Source organism: Martes martes (genome assembly GCF_963455335.1).
Source record: "Martes martes genome assembly, chromosome: 3".
NCBI lineage: Eukaryota > Metazoa > Chordata > Mammalia > Carnivora > Mustelidae > Martes > Martes martes.
The window spans coordinates 34,947,741-34,960,210 of NC_137890.1; the positions used below are offsets into that span (position 1 = coordinate 34,947,741).

General features: G+C 35.9%; 1 protein-coding gene across 2 annotated transcripts in view; it reads left to right on the forward strand.

Annotated features, from left to right (window-relative positions):
* Positions 1–12,470, forward strand: part of DACH1 (dachshund family transcription factor 1) — a gene marked incomplete at both ends in the record, with an annotated part of 421,017 nt that overhangs the window by 169,244 nt on the left and 239,303 nt on the right. The gene's annotated exons all lie outside the window — the stretch shown is intronic.

Sequence of the window (12,470 nt, forward strand, 5' to 3'; positions counted from 1 at the left end):
TGTCCTTCAGTTACCAAGCTTTCCCACCCCTTTTAGTTGTATTAGTACTACAGAATTCACACAATTAATTGCCCTCTGTACTGGAAGGTCACGGAGAGCTACAGAGAAAACAAGCCTTGGTTATTCTCTCAAAGGTCTTACACTATAACCGGAATTGTAAAGCACATAAGAAACATACAAAATCTATAAAGATGGTCTAGAAATTCTGTACAAATGGAGCATCCACTGAGGCCTTAACCCAGCCGTCATGTCTCATTCTCTTTGCCTTAGTGCCCTTGATCATGTGGTTTGAAACCTTCAATGCCTTCTCACTCACCTCCATCAGTCAAAATCCCCACATGTTTTAAGACCCACTGCAAATGCTAATTCCCTTTTAATAGTATTTGAAAATTTATTCTTTTTTTTTTTAATCTCTTGAGACTTAGTATCCTAAGTAACTGTATATTCTACCCATAGGAAATTCCTTTTTTGGGAAAAGGTTGTATTTTGTTGTCATTTTCTCTGTCATCGTTTCGAGGATGGGTCTTTGTACCCAGTGGATACTGAACACATGTCTGTGGGCTATCATATTGTTGAAGAAAGGAGCACATTGGAATATGTCATCAGATGTAGACTCATGGACTTTTAGAATCATTTTTTTCTGAGCATGCATCTGAGGCAGAGTTCTAGATATCAGAGAGCTCTTCTAATCAATAGATAAAGAAATCAAGTGAGATACAGAATTTTACCATTTGTTTTAAAAAATAAATGTAATAGCTGCTATCTTCCTAGAATTCTTTGTAAAATAATGCTGGCCACAATACTTAACCATGGAACAAGGTTTCCATTTGAACTAAGAAATAAGATCTATACTTTTATTCATAGTAACACTATATTTTAACACACCGTTGCCTCAGTTCTCATATTTATAGAATAGAAATATTTCTAACTTACCAAATGATTGAATTAAATGAAAGGATACACATGAGGTGCTCAGAAGAATTCCTGGTACATATAAATATGTCAGCTCTAAATGTAAGCCCTTATCATTTTGTCTTTTTAAGTAACACCATTAAGGCAATGTAACTTTTTTTAGCCTTTTGGATTATGATTTGGGTATGGATAAATAAATGTGGAAATTCAGGAATCAACATCATGATTGGGATTTAAAGAACAGCCTCTGCACAGTACTCTAGAATAAAAAGAAACTCCCCTGATAAAACAACGTCCATTCAAGCTTGAAAGGACAATTGTCGATGTCTTCTTCAACTCTGTGGTACAGGCAGTTTATATCATAATTTCTTATAATATTGAGCACTAGTATTAAAAGGCCATTCATTAAAGAAAACACTTTCATAAAGTATTAAATAGAATTCAATTAATGTAAATCATATTAATAGCAATGTTTGGTGCTTATGTAACATCTATGTCAGATAATGAATTAAGCATGTTATTAAGTCTGCAGGCTGGAAACAGCATACCTTTGTCTGACTTAATATAATCCTTTCATTACTTCATAGACCTAGAATTCTCCTAGGAGTATTAAAAAGTTGTCAGGAGGTCTCTGAATTCTGGGGGTGGTATCTGAATTTCTGTGCTCCTCGACTACATTTCTTGACAGCTCCCCATGCACTACACAGTGGAGGGGAATGGTGATTGTATTTTTTTTTTCCCTAACAGGTTTCTCAAATAAATTAGTTATGTACATTTTCTTCAGCTGTAGCAAACAAATAACTTGTCAGTGGAAGGTGAAAACATGTATTTTAGGTTGAGTCAACCATCTTCCGTCTGCATTCACAAGCAGGAAGACAAGATTTTTCTTAGTTCTGATTTCATAGATTCTGTTTTTAACCTGAATTTGAAGCTACTTCTCTAAGCACCAGTAGTTTAATCCAAACATAACTATTGCATCTACTTTTGTAATTTATCAGTGTAGAGGTTTATGCCAAATGGTTTTTTTCTGTGTAGGTTTACTTTACCAGAAATTTATGATTCTGATTGCTTTAGAACATCAAGACTGATGCACATTTACTATAGTTTTTTTTTCCCCATCCTTATTGTTGTTGGTTAGTGATTATTTCTTTATAAAATATTTTTATCTTGTATATTAAAAATATGTAGTGGGGTGCCTGGCTGGCTTGGTCAGTAGAGCATGTAACTTTTGATCTTGGGGTTGAGAGTTCAAACCCTGCACTGAGCCTACAACGTACTTAAAAAAAAAAAAATGTAGTAGCAGTATGATCAAGATTGAGATAAAATTTATAGAAAAATGATAAAACTCAGTTGAATCATTAATGAGTTTCCTTGTTCTGGATACAAACCCCTGTCAGAGTAAAATATTGAAAGGAATATGGATTAATTACTGAGTCAGATTTCATCCACACAATTGATTATATAACACCAACTTGTTTTTGAATTCCCCTAAAATGAAACATTTACAACATAGATACGTCTAAAGTAGATAAATGAATCATAATGTCCTAAAGACATTTTACCAGAAACCAGTGCCTACCGACATGTCTATCATATTTCTCAAGGTCAGAAGTATGGAGACAATGTGGAGAAATGAATTACGATTTATGAAACTATTTGAAAAAGATTACATGCTAGACTGTGTGATACTTAGCATTTTAAGGAAGAAAAGATGAGCATGGATTTGAGTAATTCAGGGTTGCATTACAGAAGTGTGTGCTTGTGTCTGTGTGTAAGGAAGAGCTGTGCTTCTATGGACATTTTCTTACTCAACCCCTTCTCCCCTTCTTCAGTTGATGAACTGTTTGCTGCTATCTCTTCCTTCCAGAGGTACCCCTACTGTGATGTTCCTACAACACTCCCTTGGAACTTTTACTGCAGTATTTAACATGATTTATTGTAATTCTTTATACATCTATTTCCAAAAATAGACTGAGCTACTTGAACTCAGGGACAGTATCTTATTGGTATTTCCAGAACACATTAGAAGGTCATGCACATTAACATTTAATGTTTGTTGACTAAATGAACAAACAAGTATCCTACAGAGGCAGTTTGCGTGGTGCTCAGGGCTTGGCCTCTGGATCAGATTGCTTTGGTTCACAACCTGGCTCTATAACTTTTTTTGAAGACATTTTTTTTAGAGCAGTTTTAGGTTTACAACAGAATTGAGCAGAACATACAGAGATTTCCATATACCCTCCGCCTTCACACGGGCACAACCTTCTGCATTGTCAACATTTCCCCCACTGGAGAGGTGCATTTGTGACAATTAATGAACCTACATTGACACATCAGAATCACTCAGTCTGTAGTTTACATTAGGGTCCATTCTTGGTATTGTATATTCTATGGGTTTGGACAAATGTATAATGACCCGTATCCACAATTAATTTCTCATGTATAGTATTTTCTCTGCCCTAAGAAACCTCCACACTTTGCCTATTTATCCTACCCCTTCCCACCCCCACTCTACTATTATGTGTGGGATATTGAATATGGCATTTTACTTTCTTGTGTTTCAATTTTAGTAAAATAAGGATAATAATAATAATAATACCTATCTTAAAGGTTTGTTACGAATATTAAGAGTTAGATCACATAGTGAACTTAGCCCAGTGCCTGCCTACCAGTTAGGTAATATAATACATCTGTGATTATTTTGTTATTTTATACACTATTCACAGTAAAATGAAAACATTTGGGAAGAGGTCATTCAGAGTGTTGGAAATGGCTTCTCCTACAGAGAGAGAGTTGGATATTATGTTGCAATTGGAGCAACTGGGTATGTTTTGGGGTCAAATTCAAGATAATCTATAAGAACAGATTAATAGTCAGCCAGAGCCACTGCACATTTAGGAACAGGTCATGGTATATTCCAGTGAAATAAAAGACTTAATACATCGCTATTGGTTCAAACAAAATCTAGCTAATAGAAATTGTAAAGATCTATTGAATTTAAATTTAAATTGAAAAATTTTAAGAAATAAAGCTTTTTTTGTGTACTATGGAGCCTATAGTTTGTATAAAAGATTAGTTTCAATAGTGCCTATTTTAGTTGGAATATCTTTTAATATTAAATTTAAATTTCATAAAATATGGTTTTGAGGTGTGACAGGAACTGTGAAAAAGAAGCCAATAAAGTATTAATTCTTCTTAAAATCTTAAGAAATTCATGTACTATTGTTTCTAATTATTCTAGGATTTGTCTCTTAAGGGATCATAGTCATTCTTTGCAGATAATTATAAAAAAGATCTTTTGTGGTAGACCCATCTGTGCCTTGAAAGTCCTCTGAGAAGAAGAGAAAATTATAAGGTGATTAAAAGGTTAAAACTATTTAGCTTTCTAGACAAACATGTTGCTAAATGACATTTGCAAACAATGTCCTCCCTGGGAGAAATATCATATATGTGGATGTATAGTGTATGCTATGGAAAGGTAAAAATAAATAATATTAAACATTTATATTTCTTAGTTAAAGCTTTAAATTACATTAAACTGCTTTTTAATCCACAAAATATTAATACAATCTGAATATATTTTTATGATGAATCACTACATATACTTTTAAGGTGTCATTTATCATTGATGTAAGTAAATAATTCATATAATATGCTTTGATAAAAGTTAATCTTAAAAAACATATTCCCTAAATTAAGGAATCAAAACTAAGGTTATTATATTAATTCTGAGATTAATATAACTAAGTACACTACATTAATTTTAAAACATTTTTTAACGTGGCCCTTATGTATATAGATTCTAAAAAGGGGGCGAGGGGCCTGTAAATGTTAAGGACTAGATTATCCCAAGTATGTAACCTGTCCGACAGGGACTCTCTTTAGCATTTTGGCTGTCATTTATTAACTCCATATACAAATGCTTAAGAGTATCTTAGTCACATTCCGATATGTTAGACTCTTTTGGGGATAATTTCTTATTCAGTATTTAATAGCTCTAATGAGGGTGGAGACTCAGATATTTTGTCAGTGATCTGTGCAACAGATTTTGTGTCAAATTTCTGATACTGTTTCAGGCCTAGATAGTGTGAGTTTCGAAGTCTGAGGCAACAATAACTCTTCCTCACCAAAGTAGCTAATTCAAACTCCCATTTATTTTTTGTTGGTGATGATTTCAGTTTATTCACGTGAACCTTCTGTTTTGAGTAATTATCAAGTGTTACATCAACTCTGTAGAATATGTGAATTCCTGCTTTTCTTGTCCTTAGGAAATAATTCACAAGTGACAATTGCCATGTGACATATGACGCAGCAAGGCTTGATAATATTGAAGCATGAGGGATTTCCATGATTTAAATATCAGCATACTGTGAGGAAGAACATATTCCACTAGGGCACAATCTCTAAACAATCTCACTGGAAATAACTGTTTTTCATGATAAACCAAGTTTCATGAATGCCTATTTTAACACATTCTTAGAGATTTATAATACATATCAGCATAGTGAAAACTCTGAGAAACTGTCCCACAAAACAAAAATATTAAAAGCTTTGGGAATTTGTGAAGTGCTTCCACAACACACATGCCCATTGAATAGGATTAACTAGGCATTTCCCAAGTTCATTTGAGCACAGAGCATTTTTAAAAAATTATTTTAAATTCTTTTTCAAAGGAAATTTTATTTTGTGTTTGTATATGTATTTGTTTAGTTATATACAGAATTTTCTTCTGTCTTAGTCTTGCTCAGGTTGCCATAACAAAATACCATAGCCTGGGTGACTTGAAAAACAGAAAATTATTTTCTCATAGATCTGGAGGGGTAGTCTGAGATCAGGGTACTAGTAGCATGGTCAGTTTTTTGGGGGATGGCTGTCTTTACCGGTTGTAGATGGCCTTCCTACTGTGTCCTCAAGTAGCTGAGAGAGAGCAAAGAAGTGTTCTGGTGTCTCTAATTACAAGGTCCTAATCTCATCATGAGGTCCTCACTGATACATCCTCATCTAAGCATAATTACCTCCCAAGGTCCCATCTCCAAATACCATCACATTAGGGTTGGGGTCTCCACTTATGGATGAGGAGGGGAGCACAATTCAGTTTATAATACTTGCCCTATAAAGAGATGAAGGACTCTTGGGTGCTTTGGGCTCGTGAGCGGTGATCTGAGGGTGCTCCTCAAGTGTCAGCTGGTGATATTTTAAGTGTCTGCTCTGTGGAACTTGGTATTTTGGTGACTATGGAAAATCATCTCTTTGATGAGTTAGTTCATAATCTATTTGTACTGAGAAATACACATTGCTGGGGAAACACACCTATACAGAAAACACAGAAAGTCCAAACCAATGAGAGAAATGAGATTGAGAAAGTGCTCACGTTTGCCATCATTGCAAAAAAAAAGTAATGTATCCTTCAAACTTTTGCTGTCTATAGCAAAAACAAAACAAAACAAAACAAACAAACAAACAAACAAAAACTCCATGCAAAGGGAAAATATGGTGACCACAGACTTTCTGGATTATTCATATTGTCATCTTTCAGAAAGCTGAAAAAAAGTTCAGCTAGCAAGTTAACAAGCTCTTTCTAAGGGAAAAGTACCTGTTTGTAAACTGAGGATTATGAATCCTCTGCTTCTTTCAGTGAAATGTATACACATGTTAATCTTCAGAGGTTCTTTGCACTTTTTATTTTGATGGATTTATTATGAGGTTGATTTAATCTGGAAGAGATCAATGATTATTTGTACTTTACATATTTTAGATTAATTTTATAGTTCTCACTAGAGTAATATTTTTATATATAATTATCTAATTTTTATTACATGTTTTAGAACTGAACTACAGAATAAAGATCAAGAGGATAAATTGTATCTAGGTACCTTCCATTGCTCGCTTTGGCAGCACATATACGGTATCTAGTTTCCGCTATGTGTAGAGGTAAATCTCAGGCACTGATCAAGTTTAGCCAGGATCATAGTTTGTCCACAGTGAATTATCTAAAAAATATGGCCAGTCATTCAAGTGTTAAATGAATGTGAAAGTTTGTTTTTATATTTTAAATTAAGATGTGCTTTTGACAGATAATCTGAAATCTTCAGATATAGAAAAAATATGTACTACTTTAACCAGCAATTATCCCTTCTAATATTTTATTTTATTTTTCTGACAGAGATCACAAATAGGCAGAGAGGCAGGCAGAGAGAGAGAGAGAGAGGAGGAGGAGGAAGCAGGCTCCCCACTGAGCAGAGAGGCCGATGTGGGGCTTGATCCCAGGACCCTGGGATCATGACCTGAGCCGAAGGCAGAGGCTTTAACCCACTGAGCCACCCAGGCGCCCCCCCCCCTTCTAATATTTTAGTATGTTTCTTTCCAGTCTTTTTTCTATATATGTTCATTGCTTTTTTTACTTAATTTCCCTCTCCCTCTTGTGCTCCGGTATGTACATATCTGCAGGTTTTATCTTGCTTTTTTCATTTCACTTAGGACATAAGCATTTTCTCATAATCTCTTTAAAAACATCACTCTTCGTGACTTCAAAATGTTCAAGTGGATATGTAAATCTTAAGGAAATTGTACCTTTCCTTTAAGAAATATGAATGTGTGTGTGTGTGTGTGTGTGTGTGTATGTGTATCATATATTTGACTGTATGTTTAGTCATTGTTCTCATATATTTTCACTTGGCTTTTTGGAAGTAGTTTACTAGAAAAAATTTGCCCACTGCAAACACGCAATTGGAATTTTCCTGGGGAGAAGGCAAATGAACTCTTGTCGATTCATGGAGCAAGTGACTTTCACCTGTAAATTCTTGTTTCTATTCCAAGACTAGAAATCAATGCTCACTTGCTGCCATGTATTTTAGTTCTGTGCTATAATCCCACAGGCTATTTCATTTTGTCTTCCTCCCCAAAGAAGGGAGCGTTTCTTTATTCTTGCAATGCTAGTGTCTAGCCCATTGCTTGTCCTACAGTACCTCCTTTCTCTCAGGTAGATGGATGAATGAATTGAATGTTTGAATGGAACCCTGCTTTAAGCTGGTAGGATTTGGAACCAAAATTTCTGCTAGGCAGCTACTTTTGCATTTCCTAATTAATAACTTTTTGCAGTCTCTCTGGATTTTACATGTTTCTCTGTTCCAACTCTCAGAAAGGAAATCGAACTTAATTTCTCAAAAAGTACTGAAAAGATTAGCAGAAGATGATGTCTATGGAGAAGACTGGGGAATTGCAGACTCCATGATGTATCCTCCCTCTAACATTTTAAATGCCTCCACTCTTTGGATGCACTTTGCTGCTTATTAATTCATATCACTTTAGTTTTCTTTTGTTAAGTTGGATTTTGACTTTACCCTGAATAAGTACAATAAAGGACCAGGAAGAGTTGGTAAACATTATACAGTTGTAGCAGAGAGACAGAAATTAGCATGAGACTGATTTAATGGTGTGAACTAAGGAGAGACATCTGCCCAGGGACCTGTTTGGAAAAGAAAGATTTTTTATTCAGAAGCTGTGGGAGAGAGCATGCCTGGGTGGATTCCTAAGTAAGTGAGATATTAAATGTGGATTTGGACATCTCTAAGCCATTGCTCTCCTCTTGTAATGCAGATGGTTGAAAATACTAAAGGCTGCACTATGGCTCATGTGTAAAGCTGGCAAAAACAATTACCAAAGTCATAAATTTGATTTCATTCAAGCTGTTAAGGGTAATAATTTATTTAAGTGAGGTCTTCTGCTTTGATTAGAACTAGGAAAGTTCAGCTGTTCTAATCCTCTGGGGTAGAGCTGGGTTACTGTTATAGATAAGGAAGCTTGAAGGCAGCTACTACTGAGGCTGTTGATCATTCCAACAGGTAATGCTTTTGCTAATTGTTTCATTTCCTCTTTTCAGTTAAGTGTTTATTTTTCTTTCCAGGAGTAACTTCTTTCTTACAAAGTAAACAGGTCCCCTTAAAAAAAAAATCCTAATTTAATTGGATGTTTTTAGAGAAGTTACAGCTAACCTATGGCTTGATCAAAGCCACACTTTTCTAGTAAATTGGTAGAGCCAGGATTTGAAGATAGAGTTATCAAGGAAATATCTGTCACAGTACCACACTGGTTCTGAGAATTTCCCTAAAGCTCTGTGGAAAGTAATTTAAATATTCGAGTATTTTACAATTCAGTTCTCTTCCGTAGAGACAAACCCTCCGGCAGTTAGTGACTAAGACTGCTTACCAAACCCATCAATAAGAGGACCTAACCCAACTGTAGGTGAAGGAAAGTCTTGTTAATAAATAAACCCGGTAACTTTCCCTCTGCCAGGAAGTCACATATAACTCGAAGGAGAGGTTCTAGTGGTCTTATTCTTGAAAATTCTTATTCAAGGGTAAGTGACTTGACCATCCTTCCAAATCTTTTCTTCCAGTCCCCTCCATTCTTTGAGTAGGTATCTCAAAAATGTGCTCTCTTCTAATTGTAAAGTAATCCTCAGTAGGGTGTTCATTGATGGCTTTAGGGTGTAACCACCACCAGGGGTATTTGCATTTTAATGGAAGGCTTTAAAAGATCTAAGGCTTCAAGACTGAAAGCAGTAAATCTCTACTGGTGAAATTGGAGGCAGTGTGATAGATTGGGTAGGAGATATCTGGGGTGAAAGGAGCCCACTGGGTCTATTCTAATCACAGCGTGAACTAAAGTGTTCCTACTTAGTGGCCTGACTTCCACTTCCAGAGTGAGGGCAGTGAGGACAGCTCCTGTGGCCTGAATAATAAAGCACTCTTCAACAGTTTCATTTTCTTTAAAAGCCAAACAAATTAAAGGGCTAAAACTTTAAAATGTTAGTTTCCTTTTCCTTTCCCATTTTCTCCAAAGCATCTTGCTTGAGATCTCTCAATATCTCTTTTTTTCCTGGACCTCTGATGTAATTTAGGATTATACTGAGACTTAAAATTCCCAACTTTTGTCAGGCCTTACTTTGAGACGACTGGAATGGATGAGGTAGGAGGATACTTGACGAATTTTGGGGAAAGGACTTCCTAAATTGGATTAAAACTTATTTAAAGACATACAGTGAAAAAAAAAAAAAGAAAATGGAAAGAAAATAAATATATGTAGTAATCGGGCACTGAGTTAAGTTTTTAGGACACAGAGATATATTTTACACACTTTCTGCCGTATATGCTGGAGAGTAAAACAAATGCACAGATTACTACGATCAGTGCAGAGAGACCTATGATAGAATTGTTCACCATGGGTTATCGTGGTGCATACAAAGCATACTAACTAGAAGTGGTTAGTACGTAGGATAGTTAAAGTTTAGCCAAGTTGAGCCAGGTGAAATGGGGATGACGGTGAGTTCGTGTAGAAAAGGCCTTGGGGACAAAGGAAGCAGCATCTATAAAGGTGGTATAAATGGGAGACCAAAGCAACTTGTGACACTCTGCATTTGGGATGGGGAGGGGGCACGTGAATGTAAGAATAAAATGGTGCAATTGGAAAAGTAGGCACAGGCCAAGCACTGGAAGCCTTTGCGGCCATGGTAAGGAGTATAAATCTCACGGAGAACTACTAATATGTTTAAGCAAATGGAAAACATGATCAAATTAGCATTTTAGAAAAAAATCCTCCTGAGATCAGTATGGAGAGTTGTCCTGTCTCTGGACTCTAGGCTTTATAGGCTATATATGGACTCCGTAGGCATGTTGGTAGGTCTTAGAAGACTGTAATAGTAGGTCAGGTAAGAAATGAGGGATTGACTTGGAAGATAGAAGCAGGGATAGAGAAAGGAGAATGGATCAGAGAGACATCTTCATTGAGATGATATTTGAGTGTATAAGGCTGGCAGGAGAGACACAGCTGAGTCCTGGATTTTTGGCTTAGTCAGTTAGGTTCCATTTTGCTGAACCAGGGAAAGAGAGAGAGTTTTTAATGGGGGGAGATGCTGAATTCAGATTTGGACAAGCTGAGTCTTAGATTATCAAAGAACATCTAAGCAGAGATTTCCGGTAGACGGGCATTAATCTGTCTGAATCCCAGGAGGAAGACCTAGATTGTAGATACACATTTAGCCATTATTCCTCAGCATCTCAGGGATGTCAGTAGCAGGATTACTCAGGAAGAATGACGATTATCAGAGGGCTGTTGATTAACCCTAGGCAAGTAACCAAAGTTAAAGAAACAGCTGAAGATAAAGAATGATAATAACAGATAAGAATAAGTAGCCAGACAGTTACTATACTATGAGGGAGAATGTCCTTAGGGAATAGCAAAACAAACTCACAGTTTCCTTGCTTTTGGTTCAAAGCCCTTCAGGATTCTGACCCAGGCAGTAAATTTGGTATTATCCGGTTTGTTCCTCATCTTCCTTGACCTGTTTTGGCTCACTGGAGATAATCCTGCACATTCATACATTGTCATGTTTCCATTCATCTCTCATAGTCTCACTGGAGTGCACTTTTCTTCCATCCTTTTCCTCTCCATAGCTGCCTAACTCTTCCTGCAGAATTCTCTTCTAATGCTTCTACTGCCATGAAATCTTATCTTGCTTTCCTCAACATGGAAGTATCATCATCCAGCTTAACCTCCAATTAGTATTCAGCGTGCAACTTTCTTATGACACTTAGCACATTCTGGTGTATGCCATAGTTATTTATGCACCAGATTGTCCCCCTTAGGCAAGAGCATAAACTCCTGAAAGCTAAAGAACCCATTCTCCCAAATTAATCACAGTGGACATTGTGATTCAAATCACAGTGTACTGCTTTGAAAACAGCAAGTGCTTAATAATTGTTAAATGATCGCATATATTTCTTTCACTAAATAATAAAGGCAAGATCTTTGACTCTTCTGATGAGACAAAGGATCTCAGTTGAGGCTAACATGGAAATATGAACTTAGGAAGGCTCTTTCTGGTGGTTCTGAGATGTCTAGGCACATACTGGCCATATGATGGTAAAGCATTTTATAAAAGCGTATTCATGATACAGGCGCAGAAAGGAAAAACATAATGCTAAGTGTGTTTGTTTCAAGAATTGCTGAAATTATGTTCTTCATGTTATTCTCATGCAAAATAGTAAACCCTTACCTCCTTTTCACCTTGTGCTTTTAAAATTTTAAAAGTTAATTTCATGCAATAAGTATGTAAAGGACTAGTACCGCTAAAACACAAACATGATGTATTTTTATTTATCCTAAAGGCAGATATGATATAAGATGTTATACTGGCAGTTGCTCAGTGATGTCCTGCAAATAATCCTAAGCCTTTCCAATTTATTTTAGGGTATTAAAAGTAAAGCAACCTAGTGGGGCTGTTCATTTAAATAGAATAGGGTTAAATGATAACTTGACTTATCTTTTAAATGACAAAAAATAAAGAAATTGCAAGACCTTTTCACACATTAGATATGTATTGTCATTTATCATCTAGATATCAGGCTAGCAGTGCGAAGTAATAAAACATATCATCGAAAAATGTGCTATAGGTCTGAATCACTCTTTCATTCCACCTCCCAGCTAACTGTAGTATTAAATCAAACAAGCAGAACATTTCCTTAGGCAGCCATTGCCTTTTAATTTCCTGAAGAACCTTA